Source organism: Argopecten irradians, chromosome 4, assembly GCF_041381155.1.
Source record: "Argopecten irradians isolate NY chromosome 4, Ai_NY, whole genome shotgun sequence".
NCBI classification, from domain to species: domain Eukaryota; kingdom Metazoa; phylum Mollusca; class Bivalvia; order Pectinida; family Pectinidae; genus Argopecten; species Argopecten irradians.
The window spans coordinates 190,836-208,050 of record NC_091137.1 but is presented as its reverse complement, the minus strand read 5'-3'; the positions used below and the strand labels follow the sequence as shown (position 1 = coordinate 208,050).

The following is a 17,215-nucleotide window of genomic DNA, read 5'->3' as shown; positions in this document are numbered from 1 at the left end:
GTCTGAAATTAGACGGTCAAAGTTGTGTTGTAAATTAAATCGTTTTAAACTTTCGCGGGCATTTACTTTGCCATTTTGAATACTTCGCACCTGAAAATCCGCCATTTTGTAGATCATATTACGGACAATAAATGTACAAAAAATTATAACCATAACTTTAAACCGCTTTGTAGCCGGAAGTCGGAAACCTTTTTAAGCGGCAAAACCGACTTATTAAGATTCTGTCATTTTTCCTGGCAAAACGTTTAAAAAAAATTGCCATTTTTAAAACTTTCCGGGCATTTTTAAATTTCAAAAAAAATTGCAAAATACAAAACGCACCAAAAAATCGTATCCCCCCCAATAAAATTTTTTTCCGATTAAAATCCAAAAAAAAAAAAAAAAAAAAAACTTAAAAACTTTTAAAAAAAAAAAAAAAAAAAAAATTCGTCATTTTTGGCACAATAAAAAAAAAATTATGCAACAAAAATAAAAAAAATCCCCCCCAAAAAAATGAAAAAAAAAATACAAATTTTGAAAAAATGTCAAATTTTTTTAAAAAACTTTTTACAAAAAAAAAAAAAAATTCAAAAAAACAAAAAAAAAAAACAAAATTGTTTTAAAAAAAAAATCAAAAAAAAAACCAACATAAAAAAAAAAAAAAAAAAATCAAAAAAAACTTCAGCAAAAAAAAAAACAAAAAAAAAAAAATTTTTAAAAAAAAAAAAAAAAAAATTATAAACCCCCCCAAAAAAAAATTTGTTAAAAAACAAAAAAAATTTTTTTTTTTTTTAAAAAATTGGGGAAATTTAAAAAAAACCCCCCCATTAAAAAAAAATTGACTTTTTCATTTGGGGAAAAAAAAAAAAAAAGCGATATAAAAAACACCCAAAAAAATTTCAAAAAAAATTTTAAAACCCCATTCCAAAAAAACAAAAAAATTAAAAAAATTTTTAAAAATTTAAAATTTAAAAAAAAAAAATTAAACAAAAAAAAAAAAATTTAAAAAATAAAAAAAAAAAAAAACTTAAAAAAAAAAAAATTAAAAAAAAAAAAAAAAAAAAAAAAAAAAAAAAAAAAAATTCATAAATAAATAAAATAAAAAAAAAAAAAAAAAAATCCAATACAAAAAACCCCCCCCCCACAATTAATTTACAAACCAAATTGTCAAAAATTCCCCAAAATTCCCCCAAAACCAAAAATATTTAAAAAAAAAGGCTTAAAACGAAATCCCCTTATTTAAAAAAATAAAAACCCCAATCACCCAATCTTCCAAAAAAAAACCAAAATTTTTGATATTTTTCAAATTTAAAACCATTTTTACCGAAAAAAAAAAAAAAAAAAAAACAAAAAAAAAAAAAAAAACCCATTTGAAAAAAATGTAAAATACTCGGTAATTTTAAAATTGCAAAAAAAAAAAAACAATTTACCGTTAAAAAAAAAAAAAAAAAAAAAAAAAATTTTAAAAAAAAACCCCAAAAATTTTGGCAAAAAAATTGTAAAAATCCCTTGAATGCCAAAAAAAAAAAAATTACAAAAAAATAAAAAAACCCCCCCAAATTTTAATTTAAAAACTCAAAAAAAAAAAAAAAAAAATTTTTTAAAAAAAATGAAAAAAAAACTTCCGTTAAAATACCCAAACCCCATTTTTAAAAAACCCAAAAACAAAGTTCAAAATTTTTGTTTTTTTTTTTTTCAAAAAAAATTTGAAATAAAAATCCAAAAAAAAAAAAAAAAATCACTTTTTTTTAAAAATCGTACTTTAAAATGTAATGTTAAAAAAAAAAACTTTTAAAAAAAAACAAAAAACTGAAAAAAACCGCCCCCTTTTTTTTCAAAAAAAAACAAAAAAAAATGATTTAAAAAAAATTGTTTTTTTTTTGTTTTTTAATTTTAAAAAATAAAAATTTTGTAAATGGCAATTATGTGAACGTAAAAAAAAAAAATAAAAATTTGAAAAAAAATAAAAAACCCCCCCCAAAATTTTAAAAAAAATACCAAAAAAAAATTTTTAAAAAAAAATTACATTTTAAAAAAAAAAAAACCACAATTTTGATAAATTAAAACAAAAAAATGTAATTGTTTGCAAAAAATCGGAATCAAAAAAAAATTTTTATTAAAATTTGCCCCCCTTTTTCAAAATTTTCCCCCATTCCATTAATACCTTTAAAAACTGAAAACTTGAATCAAACAAAAAAAAAAAAAAAAAAAATCAAACCCCCATAACCAAAAAAAATTTCACCCCCCAAAAACTTTACCAAATAAAAAACAAAATGTTTTCCCCAAAAAATTAAACATGAAAACATGCAAAAAACCCCAAAATGTTTAACAAAAACTCAACCTTTAAAAATTTAAAATTTTTGAAAAATCAAATAAAATCCCTAAAAAATAAAAAAAAAAAAAAAATACCCTTTTTTAAAAAATTTTCCCCCCAATGTAAAAAAAATAAAAAAAAAAAAATGGAACCTAAAAAAAAAAAAAAAAAAAAAAAAAAAAAAATGATGAATTTTTTTCCCAAATTTCCCAAAAAAAAAAAAAAAATACTTGAAAATTCAAAACCCCCCAAAAAAAAAACCAAAAAATTTTATAGTAAAAATCCTATTGTTTTAAATTTGACTGTGTAAACATTTTAAAAAAATTAGGTTCAATTGAAATAAAAAATCAAAAATTTATGAAAATAAAACATTAAAAAACATTTATCCATTTTTTCAAAAAAATTTAATTTAAGGTACCATCCAAAACAAAAAAAAAACCCCCCAAAAAAAAAAAAAAAATTAAAAAAAAAAAAACCTAAATTAAAAAATAAAAAAAAAAACCCCCCTTTTAAAAAAAAAATTTTTAACATTTAATAAAAAAAATTTTTCAAAAAAAAAATTAAACTACCCCAAAACTTAAATTTAAAATTTTTAAATCAACCCCAACCCAAATTTTAGAAAACCCCCCAAAAACTGAGAAATGCCAAATGGACAAAAATCTAGCAAAAATTAAAATAATTAAAAACAAAAATGCATTAAAATTACATTAAAAAAAAATCATCAAAAAAAAAATCAATACCTTAAAACAATCCCAAAAATTCCCGAACCCCCCCCAAAAAAAATTAAAACCAACCCCCCTTAAATTATACTTCACATTACCCCATTTCAATAAATCCATGTTTTTATAAAGTCCATTAACCTGTTTTTTTTTTTTATGATTTTTAAAACTAAACCCCCCAACCTAAATTTAAAAAATAATGTACAAATTTATTTTTTACATGACAATTATATACCCTATATTTATTGAAAAAAAATTTTTATGATTTTTAAAAAATTAAAAAAAAAAAAAAACTAAAAAAAAAACCAAAAAAATTTTTTGTAAAAAAAAAAAACCCAAACCAATTTTAAAACCCCAAAAAAAAATTTAAAAATAAAAACCCCCCCCTTTTGTTAAAACCCCCCATGGTTACCCAAAAAAAAAAAAAAAAATTAAAACGAGTTTAAAAATAAAAAAAAAAAAATTTCAATTATTAAATATGACATTCATGTTCCAAATTTTTTTAATGATTACCCCCCCTTAAAAAAATAAAAAAAAAATAAAAAATTTAATAAAAAAATTTAAAAAAAATTTTACCCCCAACTTGAAAAAATTTAAAAAAAAAAAAAATGAAAAATAAAAAAAAAAAAAAAATATCAAAAACTTTTTGCAACGTACAAAAAAACCCCAAAACCAACATCAAAATTTAAAATTTTTTTACAACCCCAAACTTAAAAAAAAAATTTTATTTTAAAAATAAAAAAAAAAAAAAATTTAAAAAGCAACAATTGAATAAATCAAAAAAAAAAATTTTTTTGCAAAAATTTTTTCAAAAATAAATGGGGGAATTAAAAAAAAAAACCTTTTTCCATGATTTTCATAAAAATCCCATTATTTACCCCAAAAATCCCAAAAAAAAATTTTAAAAAAAATTTTGAAACCAAAAAACATATAAAACAAAACCATTTTGCCCCCAAACCCATAAATTAAAATTATTTTAATATACAAAAAATAAAAATCCCAAAGTTTTTAAAAAAAAATTTGAAAAAAAAAATTTTTTATTTTAAAAAAACCCCACAAAAAAAAAAACAAAACACCCTAAACATGTCATAAAAAACCAAATTTAAAAAAAAAACATTTTATTAAAAAACCACGAAAATAAAAAAATGTCAAATTTTCCCCTACAATTATGTTTTATAGGTCAATTTAAACCCATTTTGAAATAAAAATTTAAACCCCCCAATTTATAAAATCCCATTTTTCAAAGTTTAAAAAAAATAATTTAAACTAAATTTAATGGACCCAAAACAAAAAAAATTGTCAAAACCTAAAAAATAATTCAAAAAAAATATTACAAAAATATTCAAATGTTATTTGAAACTTAAAGCCCCATAAAAAAAAATTTTCAAAAAAAATTTGTTACAAAAAAAAAAATTTTTTAAAAAAAAAAAAAAAACTTTCCTTTCAAATACAAAAAAATTCAAAACATTAAAAATGAAAAAAAAAAAATTTTGGTTTTCCAAAAACAATTTTTTTTTTCGTTTTTTTTTAAAATGTTTCATTTAAACGATCAATTTTATCCACAAATAAAGGTAATTCCCCCCTGCAAATCAAAGGTTTGCAAAAAAAAGTTTTCCAACAAAAAAAATCCCTAAAAATTTTTCCGCATTGTTTAAAAAATATTAATCATCCATTGCAATACTTTAGTTTCTTTTATATACCGGTCCAAAAAACCAACTTAAATTCCCACAAAAAAAATAATACAAGCATTGTACAAAAAAAAAAACAAAAAAAGAAGTTTTAAAAAAAACATTCCCCATGCCAAAAGTATTTAACTTTTTAACCAAAATGTAATTTTTTTCAAAATTTACATTTGTAAAAAATGTTATTTATAAATAATTTTAGCACGTTCAAAAAAAACTTACCATATAATTTAAAAGAAAATAACTTAAAACTTCAAATGATAAAAAAATTAATTAGTTGAACAGAATGATTAGAAAACAAAAAAAAGTTTTGATATCAGTCAAATTGAAAATATTCAACTTTGAAAAAATAGGGGAAACGAAATATTGAAAACAAACAATTATTTTAAAAAAATTTTAAATTGGTATTTTTGATAAATGTAACCACATTTTAAGGATTTACGTAAATGTTTAAAATCCTTTAAAATTGTAAGAAGCGTTTAAGTAATTTGACTTTTATCAAAATTGATCCATTCAAAATTTGTTTTAAATATAAAAAAATTTTTTGTTTTAATTTATTTTTTTTAACCAGATTTGATTCAAAATTTATACGATTTGGCATAAAATCTATTAATGATGATTAAAATTTTGAACGTGTTGAATCATTTCAAAAAATTTTCAAAACATGCATCACCCCTTGATACATTAATCATGTCATCATCATTTTTTGGAAAGACGAATTAAAAATTTGAAACGTACACAACAATTTTGAATTGTGTTGTTATTTTTAATAGTATAAAAAATATTGATAACATCATTCAAAAAAAATTTAATATAAAATGATAAAATTGGTTTAATTTTAAATAAAGAAACCCAATCATGCCATAAACAGGGTATAATTTTGGTACAAATAAATAAGTTTTAAACAGTCAAAATCATATTTTGTAAAAATCAAAATTTTTTTAAATTCAATTTGCACAAATTTAAAATGCCAATATAAATGATTACATTATCTTACAAAATTACCAAAAATGGGCACCTAAAAATTTACATTAAAGTGTAGAATCACTATAACTTTCAGCTTCTGTTCCATTAAATGTAAGTTAAATTTGTATAAACTTCAAATGTGAGGGTGTTTTTTGTTAAATTTTCAAAAATGTTCAAACATTAAAGGTATTTGAAAAAAATAAAAAAAAAAAAAAAAATTCATTCCATTTTAAATGTAAAAAAACATAAAAGTTAAAATAAAATTTCAAAGTTAAATGTTTAAAAAATTATGTTTTAAAAGTTTTTAAATGTAATTTTTATTGTAATTTTACCCCAAAATAAAAAAAAAACATTTAATTAAAAGTTAATAAATTTTATTTTTTTTTGATTCAAAAATCAATTGGTGATATTGATATCTTACCAAAGCAAACTTTTTTTTCATAGACATTTGGTAATTGATATAAAAAATGAAATTTGTCTTTGACAAAAAAAACCAAAAAAAAACAAAACAAAACGTTAACTGAATATTTATTACCCCAGTACTTTTTGACAATAGTTACAAATAAGTATTTGAATTTTACCAAATTTTTTAATTCTCCAAAAAATTAAATGAAATTTCAAAATGATAAAACATTTTAAAAAATATTAAAGGAAATTTAAATTTTAAATATTAAAATGTATAGTCTTTTTTAACCTTGTTTAAAAACCCAAGGAATCACTCATTTAGTAAAAAAAAAAACAAGCAAAATTTTAAATTTCTTATTGTACAAAACTTAATATATAAAAATAAAAATTAAAAAATATTAAAAAAATAACGTAATTCATTTACAATATTTTTTAAATTTTAAGTACTTAACCATTTTTGACCCTAAATAATTATTACTTTTTATACATACATTTACGGAAAAAACAAAAAATTTTAAATTTTATTTATACTTTAATATGAAAAGTATTTATAATAATTTTGCAAAAAAAAAAAATCATTTAAATACATTTTTGATACTATTTAATATGAAAAAATTTAAATTGCAAAAAACAAAAGTAACATTTTTTTTGTAAAAATTTGTCATAACCTAATAACATATATAATTTGTATATATAATTATAATAATAAATCAATTAAATTTTATTGTCCAACAATGATTAATAAAATGCTCTTTTATCTTTTTTTGAAAACTCCTATTTTTATTTATATCCTTTATAGTTTTAATAATTTTGCCAATTATCATTATGAAAAAAATAAAGTGGTTAATTTGTAGATAAAATGTAATTTAAGAAAGTGAAAACAAATTAAAAAATGAAAAATCCACCCAATAAAACATGCTTGTGTGCATTTGAAAATTAAAATTCAGGCAACATGGTCATTTTTATTTATATAGAAAATAATATTAAGGAAATTTTATTAAATGATTCAAAATAAACTGTTAAAACCCAGTTTTTTTAAATACAAAGAATGTCAACGTTAATAAAACATTTACTCAAAAAAAAAATGAAAATCTTTAAAAACAAAATTTTGCATATCATAGTGATTTAAATTTTAAAACTAAATTTTAATTGGAAAATTATTGCCAAATTTCACAAGCCCCATTAAACAATAATTAAAAAAAAATTTAACAACCCCAATTATGTGTACAATTTGTTAATTTTGTAATTCAATGCATTTAAAAGAAAATTTTGAATTACATAGGGAATCTTAACATTGCGAAAAAACACTAAAAGCAAAAATAAAATGTTTAATTCAAAATTTTAAATGATTTTTGAACAGATTTTTTTTTTTTTTATAACAATTATACCTTAAAATTTTTAATTTATTTGTTAAAGGATAATGTTAATCAAAACTTTCAGAATTTCGTAAAAAACCATTTTTAGGATCTGACCCATAGTCATCATTTTTACGCGACTGTGCACTGTCTGAAATGGTAAACTTTTTAAGTTTATTTTGAACTGAAATTAAGCTTTGACATGGTGGGCCCCAGAACAATTTTTTATTTACATCAATTTGATGGTAAAAATTTTTAAGAATGGCTATTTTGAAAATTATCTTAATTAATTTCCAAAATATGACTATTTCCAAGTTAGATGAAATTAAATTCCCTTAAATTTGTTTTTTCACATCATCAGTAAAATTGGAAATGTACATTATATATACGGAGAGGGGCCTTGATTAATTTTTTTTTTTTTTTCGAATGATTCATATAAACCGAAATAAAATTGTCTTCCAAGTCGTTGGTCCGAAATGTAAATTATAAGATGTTTTACATAAAAGCAAACGTTTTATAAATATGCATTATGTATTTCCTCTTTTCATGAATCAATTCTTGAATACTTATAAAAAATTTAAATCTTACTTTCTAAGAAAAAAATATTACATATACAGGAAAGGAATATGATCTTGCGCACTTTTAATTTCAGCTAATTTTGATAAAGAAACAAACGTGTTCAGACAATTAAAGCATAGAATGGCAATGCAAAGTCTTATATAATCTCAGTGTTTAGTCTAGGATGCAGACGTGCCGTGTTACAATGGGGGGATAGTGGAAGAATGCCGGAAGTGTCTTCTGATTCAAAAAGTCGCGAACATTTTGTTTTATTTGGCATTTGTAAAAATTGCAAACTGATTTGTCATTCAATTATTTTGTTCTTCAATGAAATTTGAATGATCAGCTAAAATAAATTGAATATCATAATATCATTAAAATTGGATTGTAGTGTAATGCGCAAAATCATGTGCCGTCTTCAAAATGGGGTAAGGTCCATGTTTTTCGTTTATTTTCGGTAAACTGAAAAAAATTACCATTTGTTTTTGGAAGGTACTGAAAAACAAATGTTTGTTCCTTGCTGTAACTATGATATAACATTAAATAAATATTTAACGAATTATTCATCGGCTATGAAACTCTTAATAGTTGCGAAAGATCGTGTGCTGGCATTGTAGTATTAATGTATTTACGTAGTTGGTAAATTGTAAATAAGACTTTCTAAAAGTTAATCTTTAAAGTATGCTGTATTACATGTTACGAAGTGCTATTATAAACTAGACTTAGTATTGAATAAACACAAAACATGCCATTAAATGTTGCTACACCTCCGACAAAGAGTTTTCGTTTTCTCTCATATCAGGCTATGTTATATAGAGTTTGCCCATGTAAGATAGCTATGTAAGATAAATCTATCTTAAATGGCATTTCAAGCGCGCGGATTAATTTGTGTTACATGGAGAGAACTGTTGAAATATGCCATCTAGGCCTACCTGTTGCACAGGGGCACGTAAATGCTGTTAATATATATTATAATTTGATCATGTGTGCATCGTATCCTATTAGAATATGACGTACATGTATATCTACTAGGTGTAATCATTAATGAATAGGCCATGTTGCGTGTCCCTGTGTCACGTCATCCGGTTAGGCATAAGTCCAAAAATGACCGACTGTCATGTCCCGTACTGTAGCCTGCAAGGCTGTTAACTGACTGACAACACACACAATCGCTAAATGATTATAGAACTCTGAATGATAGACAAACATTTACGATTTCAAACATGCTGTCGAACATGAAAACCACATATTATAGTTAACGTACGATAGCCTACCATCTGGGCGAGAACAGTCCTCCGCTTCGCTTTTAAACAAGAATCACGTTTAAATACGTACAATCCTGTATCACAACAAAGGTCGGACACTCGTATCGAAATCATGTTCGCTGGATCCCATATGAACAACTGTGAAAAATGTTGATACAACAAAACAAGCTCCAAAATCAAAACATCGTCTGATCATGGTGATCGAGAGCGACTCGGAGTAGCCTTGACCGCCAATATATGAATGGAATTCCGACGAAAGTTTTCAACTTCTTATGTATCTTTGAATTTTAAAAGATTGACAATAATATCATTTGAAGCTCCACCTCAAACAGAATGAAATACTGATACACGTCAGCAAATCAAATGTTTCCTCTCGTTGTAGATGTTACGCAGTATACCGAGCTATACTAATTGTTGTCTAAACAACTATTGATGCTTCCTTGTCAGAGGTTATCATCTTTCTTTCATAGCTTTGTATTTAAAATGATCAATGTCGTGTTTAAACATTGAATGTCTTTCTACTGGCATTCGAAGCCCATAAGAATGCCAACTGGACAGTGGGACTGCATTGAAAATGTAAATATAAAGTTATATTAAAAGCAATTCCATTACTTTTATCATTTCTATAAAACTATATCCATATCACTCAGCAAACAGTTACCATAACACTACATCGGTTTAATGTTAGCACTCCAGAAAAAAAGCATAAATAAAACAATACAATTTCACAACTAAACCAAAACATGATGATTCTCCCTACAATTAATGCTTCTCATTGATATCGTAAGCGTAATTACATGTAGTTATGTGTTATACAAAATTGAAAAAAACCGCCATTTAGGAAGAGTGGAATGGAAGTTATTTCCAAGGCCAAAATGTGTTTGATATTTTAACCTGATAAGATACATTTGTATTTGATTAACGGCATAAAATTCTTAACAGGTGACAGCTGTAAAAAGGATTCTTATACATAACCTATACAAAGTTGATAAGCATAAAATACGCCTGATATCAGCTTGACTTCTTTTTTTGGCTTACTAATAATTTTTGTCAATCAGTTTAATTATTTCTCTTTTAATTTTGTATACACACAACTAAACTGCGAAAGAAGCCAATACCCCTCATGAAAGTAGCAATAAGTAAGCAAACTATCGAGTTCAAACCAAATACAATGTAACCAGAAAAATCACGTGTAACAAAAACAGAATTTCTTTTGACACAAACATAACAAATATATCAAATACTATTGTGAATTTGACACTTCTGATAGGTTGACACAAAGTGCACTATACTAAATTTAATTCTACACGGATATATATACAGCAACTTACAATATTATTTACTATAAGTTACGAAGGTATGTGTTTCGATTATATATCGAGTTCGAGTTCGAATCCATGTGGGGCAGTTGCCAGGTACTGACTACTGGTCGGTGGATTTTCTCTGGGCACTCCGACCTTCCTCCACCAACAAACCTTGCACGTTTTTAAATGATCCTGGCTGTTAATAGGACGTTAAACTAATAAAACCAACGAATTAGGTTGAATAAACGCTTTCATTCGAACACTGAAAACAAGAGTTATTACATTCATAACTTATACATTATTTAATCTAATTATAACTATTTATGTATTATGGACCCATAAAAAGTGACTGCACTTGTGTATGGAAGGTATAGGTCACCAGATCATTCTTAACTTTAAATCATTCAAAGAAGAGCATTACAGAAGTGAGGGGGAATCTTTGGAGTTTTACTAAACTTCTGTAATGGAAAATTAAGTTAAGAATAAATTTAAGTTGTGAAATGTCTGGACATCATGCATATGGTCGATATTCAGGGTTACTATCATTGGCGGAACTTAGTTATGTCATAGTAGTATAGAACACCTGGTATGTCGTGAATGCAGCATGATATACAATTCATCAATTATAAAAAGTAATGTATATTCCAGGGCAAAGCATACGACAGGTACTCCCCTTTACCTCACTATAAACGTACTACATTTAGCGCAATATTGTTTTTGAATACGTTACTGTAATGCTAGATTCGTGCTTGTAAAATAATTACTGTATCACAGACTTGCAAAAAGTGCAATTAGCGCAGTCGTAACGCATCAAACGGACAATGCGCTAAAATATTATGACCGCTAAATATGTACGTTTAAAGTATCTGGTAGGTTACCGTTAGTCTATCACTTACAAACATAGTTCAAGGCATTATTAACTGACAGTAGTTACATCAATGATTCCATATCAGGAAATCATCGTTATATCCAATGGCACTTACTTGATGCTCCAGACATCCAAAGCTTAAAACACAATAGAAAATAACATAATTCATCAAATCAAATATCAAAATTAGTATTACATTACAATACACACTACAAACCAAAACATATATCTATGGCGACTTAATTTCGAGTTTTCACGCCTAAATATTCATCAAGGCGAATTCTTATCGTACTTCACAGTCAGAATTTCCATAATCTAACTGATGCACAGAAATCATTCTCTTGATAATGATGATAACTCATGAAACAAGTCCGCAAAAAGGAGACTGAGTGGCCAACTCAAAACAATAAGTCGATATACGTTTATGTACACAGTATACAAATCCAACAAAAAAGAGACAAAGTGACCAACTCAAAACAATAAGTCGACATACTTTATGTACACAGTACAGCAATCCGCAAAAAGGAGACAGAGTGGCCAACTCAAAACAATAAGTCGATATACGTTATGTACACATTATACAAATCCGCAAAAAGGAGACAAAGTGACCAACTCAAAACAATTAGTCGACATACTTTATGTACACAGTACACCAATCCGCAAAAAGGAGACATAGTGGCCAATTAAAACAATAAGTCGATATGTTTTATGTACACAGTACACCAATCCACAAAAAGGAGACAGAGTAGCCAATTAAAACAATAAGTCGATATATTTTTATGTACACAGTACACCAATCCGCAAAAAGGAGACATAGTGGTCAACTCAAAACAATAAGTCGACATATTTTATGTACACAGTACACTAATTCGCAAAAAGGAGACACATTGGCCAACTCAAAACAATAAGTCGATATATTTTATGTATACAGTATACAGATCTGCACAAATGGGACAGAGTGGCCAAAACAAAACAATAAGTCGATATTCTTTATGTATACAGTATACAGATCTGCACAAATGGGACAGAGTGGCCAACTCAAAACAATAAGTCGATATTCTTTATGTATACAGTATAGAATATGAGTGCCAACAAAACAATAAGGATATAGTGGCACAGTACAAATCCAAAAAAGAGACAGAGTAGCCAACTCAAAACAATAAGTCGATATACGTTATGTACACAGTATACAAATCCACAAAAAGGAGACAGAGTAGCCAACTCAAAACAATAAGTCGACATATTTTATGTACACAGTATACAAATCCGCAAAAAGGAGACATAGTGGCCAACTGAAAACAATAAGTCGATATGTTTTATGTACACAGTACACCAAATCCGCAAAAAGGAGACATAGTGGTCAACTCAAAACAATAAGTCGACATATTTTATGTACACAGTACACAAATCCGCAAAAAGGAGACACAGTGGCCAACTCAAAACAATAAGTCGATATATTTTATGTATACAGTATACAGAATCTGCACAAATGGGACAGAGTGGCCAACACAAAACAATAAGTCGATATTCTTATGTATACAGTATACAGATATGCACAAAAAGGGATAGAGTAGCCAACTCAAAACAATAAATCGATATACGTTATGTACACATTATACAAATCCGCAAAAAGGAGACAAAGTGACCAACTCAAAACAATAAGTCGACATACTTTTATGTACACAGTACACCAATCCGCAAAAAGGAGACAGAGTGGCCAACTCAAAACAATTAGTCGATATACTTTATGTACACAGTACACAAATCCGCAAAAAGGAGACAAAGTGACCAACTCAAAACAATAAGTCGACATACTTTATGTACACAGTACACAAATCCGCAAAAAGGAGACAGAGTGGCCAACTCAAAACAATAAGTCGATATATTTTATGTACACAGTACACCAATCCGCAAAAAGGAGACATAGTGGCCAATTGAAAACAATAAGTCGATATGTTTTATGTACACAGTACACCAATCCGCAAAAAGGAGACATAGTGGTCAACTCAAAACAATAAGTCGACATATTTTATGTACACGGTACACTACTCCACCAAGAAAGGAGGACAGAGTGGCCAACTCCAAACAATAAGATCAATATGATGTTATGTTATACCGTTCGAACATGCTTCTGCCCAAATGGTACAAAAAGGTTCCAACAACAACAACAAAAATTCTAGGTTCTTTTATTTAGAACCGTTATAGGGAGCGGGTGGGGAAAGGGGGGGGGGATGATAGGGTAGTCCAATAGTAGGAGAAGGGAGGAGGGTAGAGTCGATATTGTAGAGTAGGGGTTAGAGGGTAGGGGAGAGGGTCTGGAGGAGTAGGAAGTGGAAGAGGGAAGGTGGCCAGAGGGAGAGGGAGAGCGTAGAAAGACGTTATGTACACAGTAAAGAGGAGATAGGGGGACAAAGTGAAGAGGGAGGAGCCCATACTCCCAACATTAAGTCCGATATTTTTTTATTTTAAACAGTATACAAATCCACAAAAAGGAGACAGAGTGGCCAACTCAAAACAATAAGTCGACATACACACAGTATACAAATCCACAAAAAGGAGACAGAGTGCCAACTCAAAACAATAAGTCGATATACGTTATGTACAAGTATACAAATCCACAAAAAGGAGACAGAGTAGCCAACTCAAAACAATAAGTCGATATACTTTATGTACACAGTATACAAATCCACAAAAAGGAGACAGAGTAGCCAACTCAAAACAATAAGTCGACATACTTTATGTACACAGTATACACCAATCCGCAAAAAGGAGACAGAGTAGCCAACTCAAAACAATAAGTCGACATACTTTTATGTACACAGTACACCAATCCGCAAAAAGGAGACAGAGTAGCCAACTCAAAACATCATCCTTTATGTTCCAAATCGCGGAGACAGAGTACTATATCAGGGGCATCGCGCCAAGCCTGATCACAATCTTACAGCCTCGAATTCACTAGAGAATGCTCCAGCTCGTATAACCCGCTGCCCTCTGCCCTGTGGATGGTTGTTGACTCGTCAAATATCCAACGAACTGTAGTCATTGCTAGTTGTTATTGTCTACCTGCATCCAGACCCCGTTCCATTTTCTGTTTACCCTACAGTAGAACCTTCACCTCTCTTTCACTTTGATCAGCCATTCTATGGACTCATTGCATGCCAACGCGTCACCGTGGACCCATATCCAACTCTGCCGAATCATCCGATATGTCATTTACTGGTCCCATCTTCCTTGAAACGAAGCCACCAACTCTGTGCCCCCCGGTCCGCCCCCTCGGACTGTTTTTGGCCCCTTGTTCGAAAACCCTCGTGACCACCTGTGGGAAGCACCTGAGTGTTTTGTGTCATATTACTTACCACTGTTCTCTATAGCACCACTACCATCCATGACGCGCAGACTCATATCTCTGTCCTCTGATGGTCGTGGTCTGGTTTGGCGACCCCGGAGGTAACCAGTCTCTAACATCAGCACGTTCTCCCTCTTCCCGTTCCTCTTTGATGAAACGTTTTCTGGTCTGGCGATTTCATATTAATCGTTCCAGATGGCAGCATTTGTTGAACATCATTGTTGCAAACTGTTTCGGAGTTTTTTTTACCTAATCCACGCCCACCTCGTCCGCCTCCTCTCTTGCCACGCTTGTTTTGGTAAGAACTACGTCCATTGTTTGCACGATTTTGAGAATCCTCATTATTGTTCCAGAATGTTTCCTGTTTGTACAAATATATTATAAAATGTTTTTTAAAACTAATGATTTTTAAACAACTTATGAAATTGATCTAAATAATATTACGTCATTACATTTTCAGCCTAAATGTAGCTTACAAGGATGATGTCACAATTCAAATGCTATAAAACAGTTTCGACTCCGATTGTATTAGGTTTGTCTATCTAAAATATTCATGCAATTACTCGTTAAAAAAGTAAAAATAAATAATAGTCCCAATTTATAGTCCGGTGACTTATGTAATTAAGTATGTGTTTTACTTACATAGGCTGAAGCCAATGGAATTCCAGTTTCGCATTGAAAGCACTTCTCCTCGCTGAAGAAGGTAGATCCAATATGACCTTTTAAATAGAAGATTCGGTTATGTTTAACAACCCAAAGCACATATGACCAGTGATATTTTAACGTGATAAGTACAAAAACGCTCAAAGATTCTTCATCGCTGACAAACGGTATTTCTTCAAAACAAGAGCAGAAGAATATATTAGTTTTCTTCAGTTTCAAAAGTTACTTACTATAAACCATTACTGCCATTGAATAGTTTTGAGGTTATAATTTTTACTTAAGATTTAGAATATTACAAGTAATTAATTGCATCCTTAGAAAAATCCATGGCACTATATCCTATATGGAATGAAGTACTTGTTGTGCATACACCAAAAGTAAAATTAATCATTTTATGTTTTTTGTGTGTTTGTGCTATTCAAATGCTAGTAATATAGTTAATAGGATATCATATATTTTCTGCCTACATTTTTCTCGGCTGGGATATTTGTAAGTATTTCGCTTGATTACGTTTTTTTGTAGAGATATATAAGTTTTATGGTGAGCAAGTATGTGGTATTTTAATCCGAGTGAAAATATCAGTTTTTATATTTTCACTTAATATTGACGAATCAAAACACAGCATTTACAGTGGATTTTAGCGGAAATACGTTTCTTTTAAATATCAAACCAATAATGTAATACTATGTGCATTTCATTATTTTACGTTAATTCGTTTTGTAATATGCACCCCACATCAACTAAATCAACGAAATGGAACTAAATCAATAAGCAGGGAAAGATTGAAAAGGGTAAACAGGTGTCGCGGTAGACTGAAACAGATATACTTAATGTTTCTTGACGAATAGCAATTATATATCATCACATGAGATGGAAGCTTTTATATTTTTCAAATTTTCCACCCCTCTCGAGCAACAAATTCCAATCGTTACATGTAAATAATTACACTACAGAATCCCAGAACGAAAGTATCATATTTGGTTTGAAAGAGGAAATATCCATTAGCAAAGATCAGTAAATTCGATGTACTTACCTTTAGGACATATGAGCCAATCATCTGTGTGTATACCGATAGCCTGGAGACAAGGAAAGGTGATGACCCGTTTGACTTCGGATCCTTGTGACGCATGTAAACCCAGAGTGTCTTGTACTTTTTCCAGCTCAGCACAACCAAACAATTCAGAATTTATGATGAAGGTATCAGCATATAGTAAAGCTGCATTTGATACTGTATTTGCTTTTGCCTTCTTTTCGCTCTCCTGCAAACCATCATCATCAGGTTCATCCAACGTTTCTTCCTCAAAATCGGATGACAAAATGTACGTTTCACGACCTTTAGCTATATGTAGAAGCCATGTGGCAGCCAATTTGATAAACGCCTGATTGATGCAAGATGTATCTTGGTGGCGTATATCTGCTGAGAACTTTAGATTATCAAGGATACACCCCAAGTGTAGGTTTTCTCTAGGAATTTCTGACATTCGTCGAATTTGTTTTGCAAAAACCAGAAATGTCCAATTGCTTCAAATATGACCGAGCCTCTTCTACACCTCCACATATGGTCGGGTATAAAGGTTTCATCTGGACTTTTCCTGATCCCATCTTTACTATCATTTTCATAGCCGCATCGTTTTCCTGTTGTTTTTGTTCAAGCGGTTGGTGTATCGTCGGTGCCATCTAATGATATTTTCGCATGTTGGACAGCATAATAGACATAGAGTGGAGTTTCTCTTGGCAAACAATTCTTCTAACTTTCTAGCAACATGTTCGTGACAACAGTTTTCAGGACGT

General features: G+C 28.2%; 1 pseudogene; it reads right to left on the bottom strand.

Annotated features, from left to right (window-relative positions):
• LOC138322022 (NFX1-type zinc finger-containing protein 1-like) overlaps window positions 1-17,215 on the bottom strand; it is a 54,834-nt pseudogene that overhangs the window by 33,911 nt on the left and 3,708 nt on the right.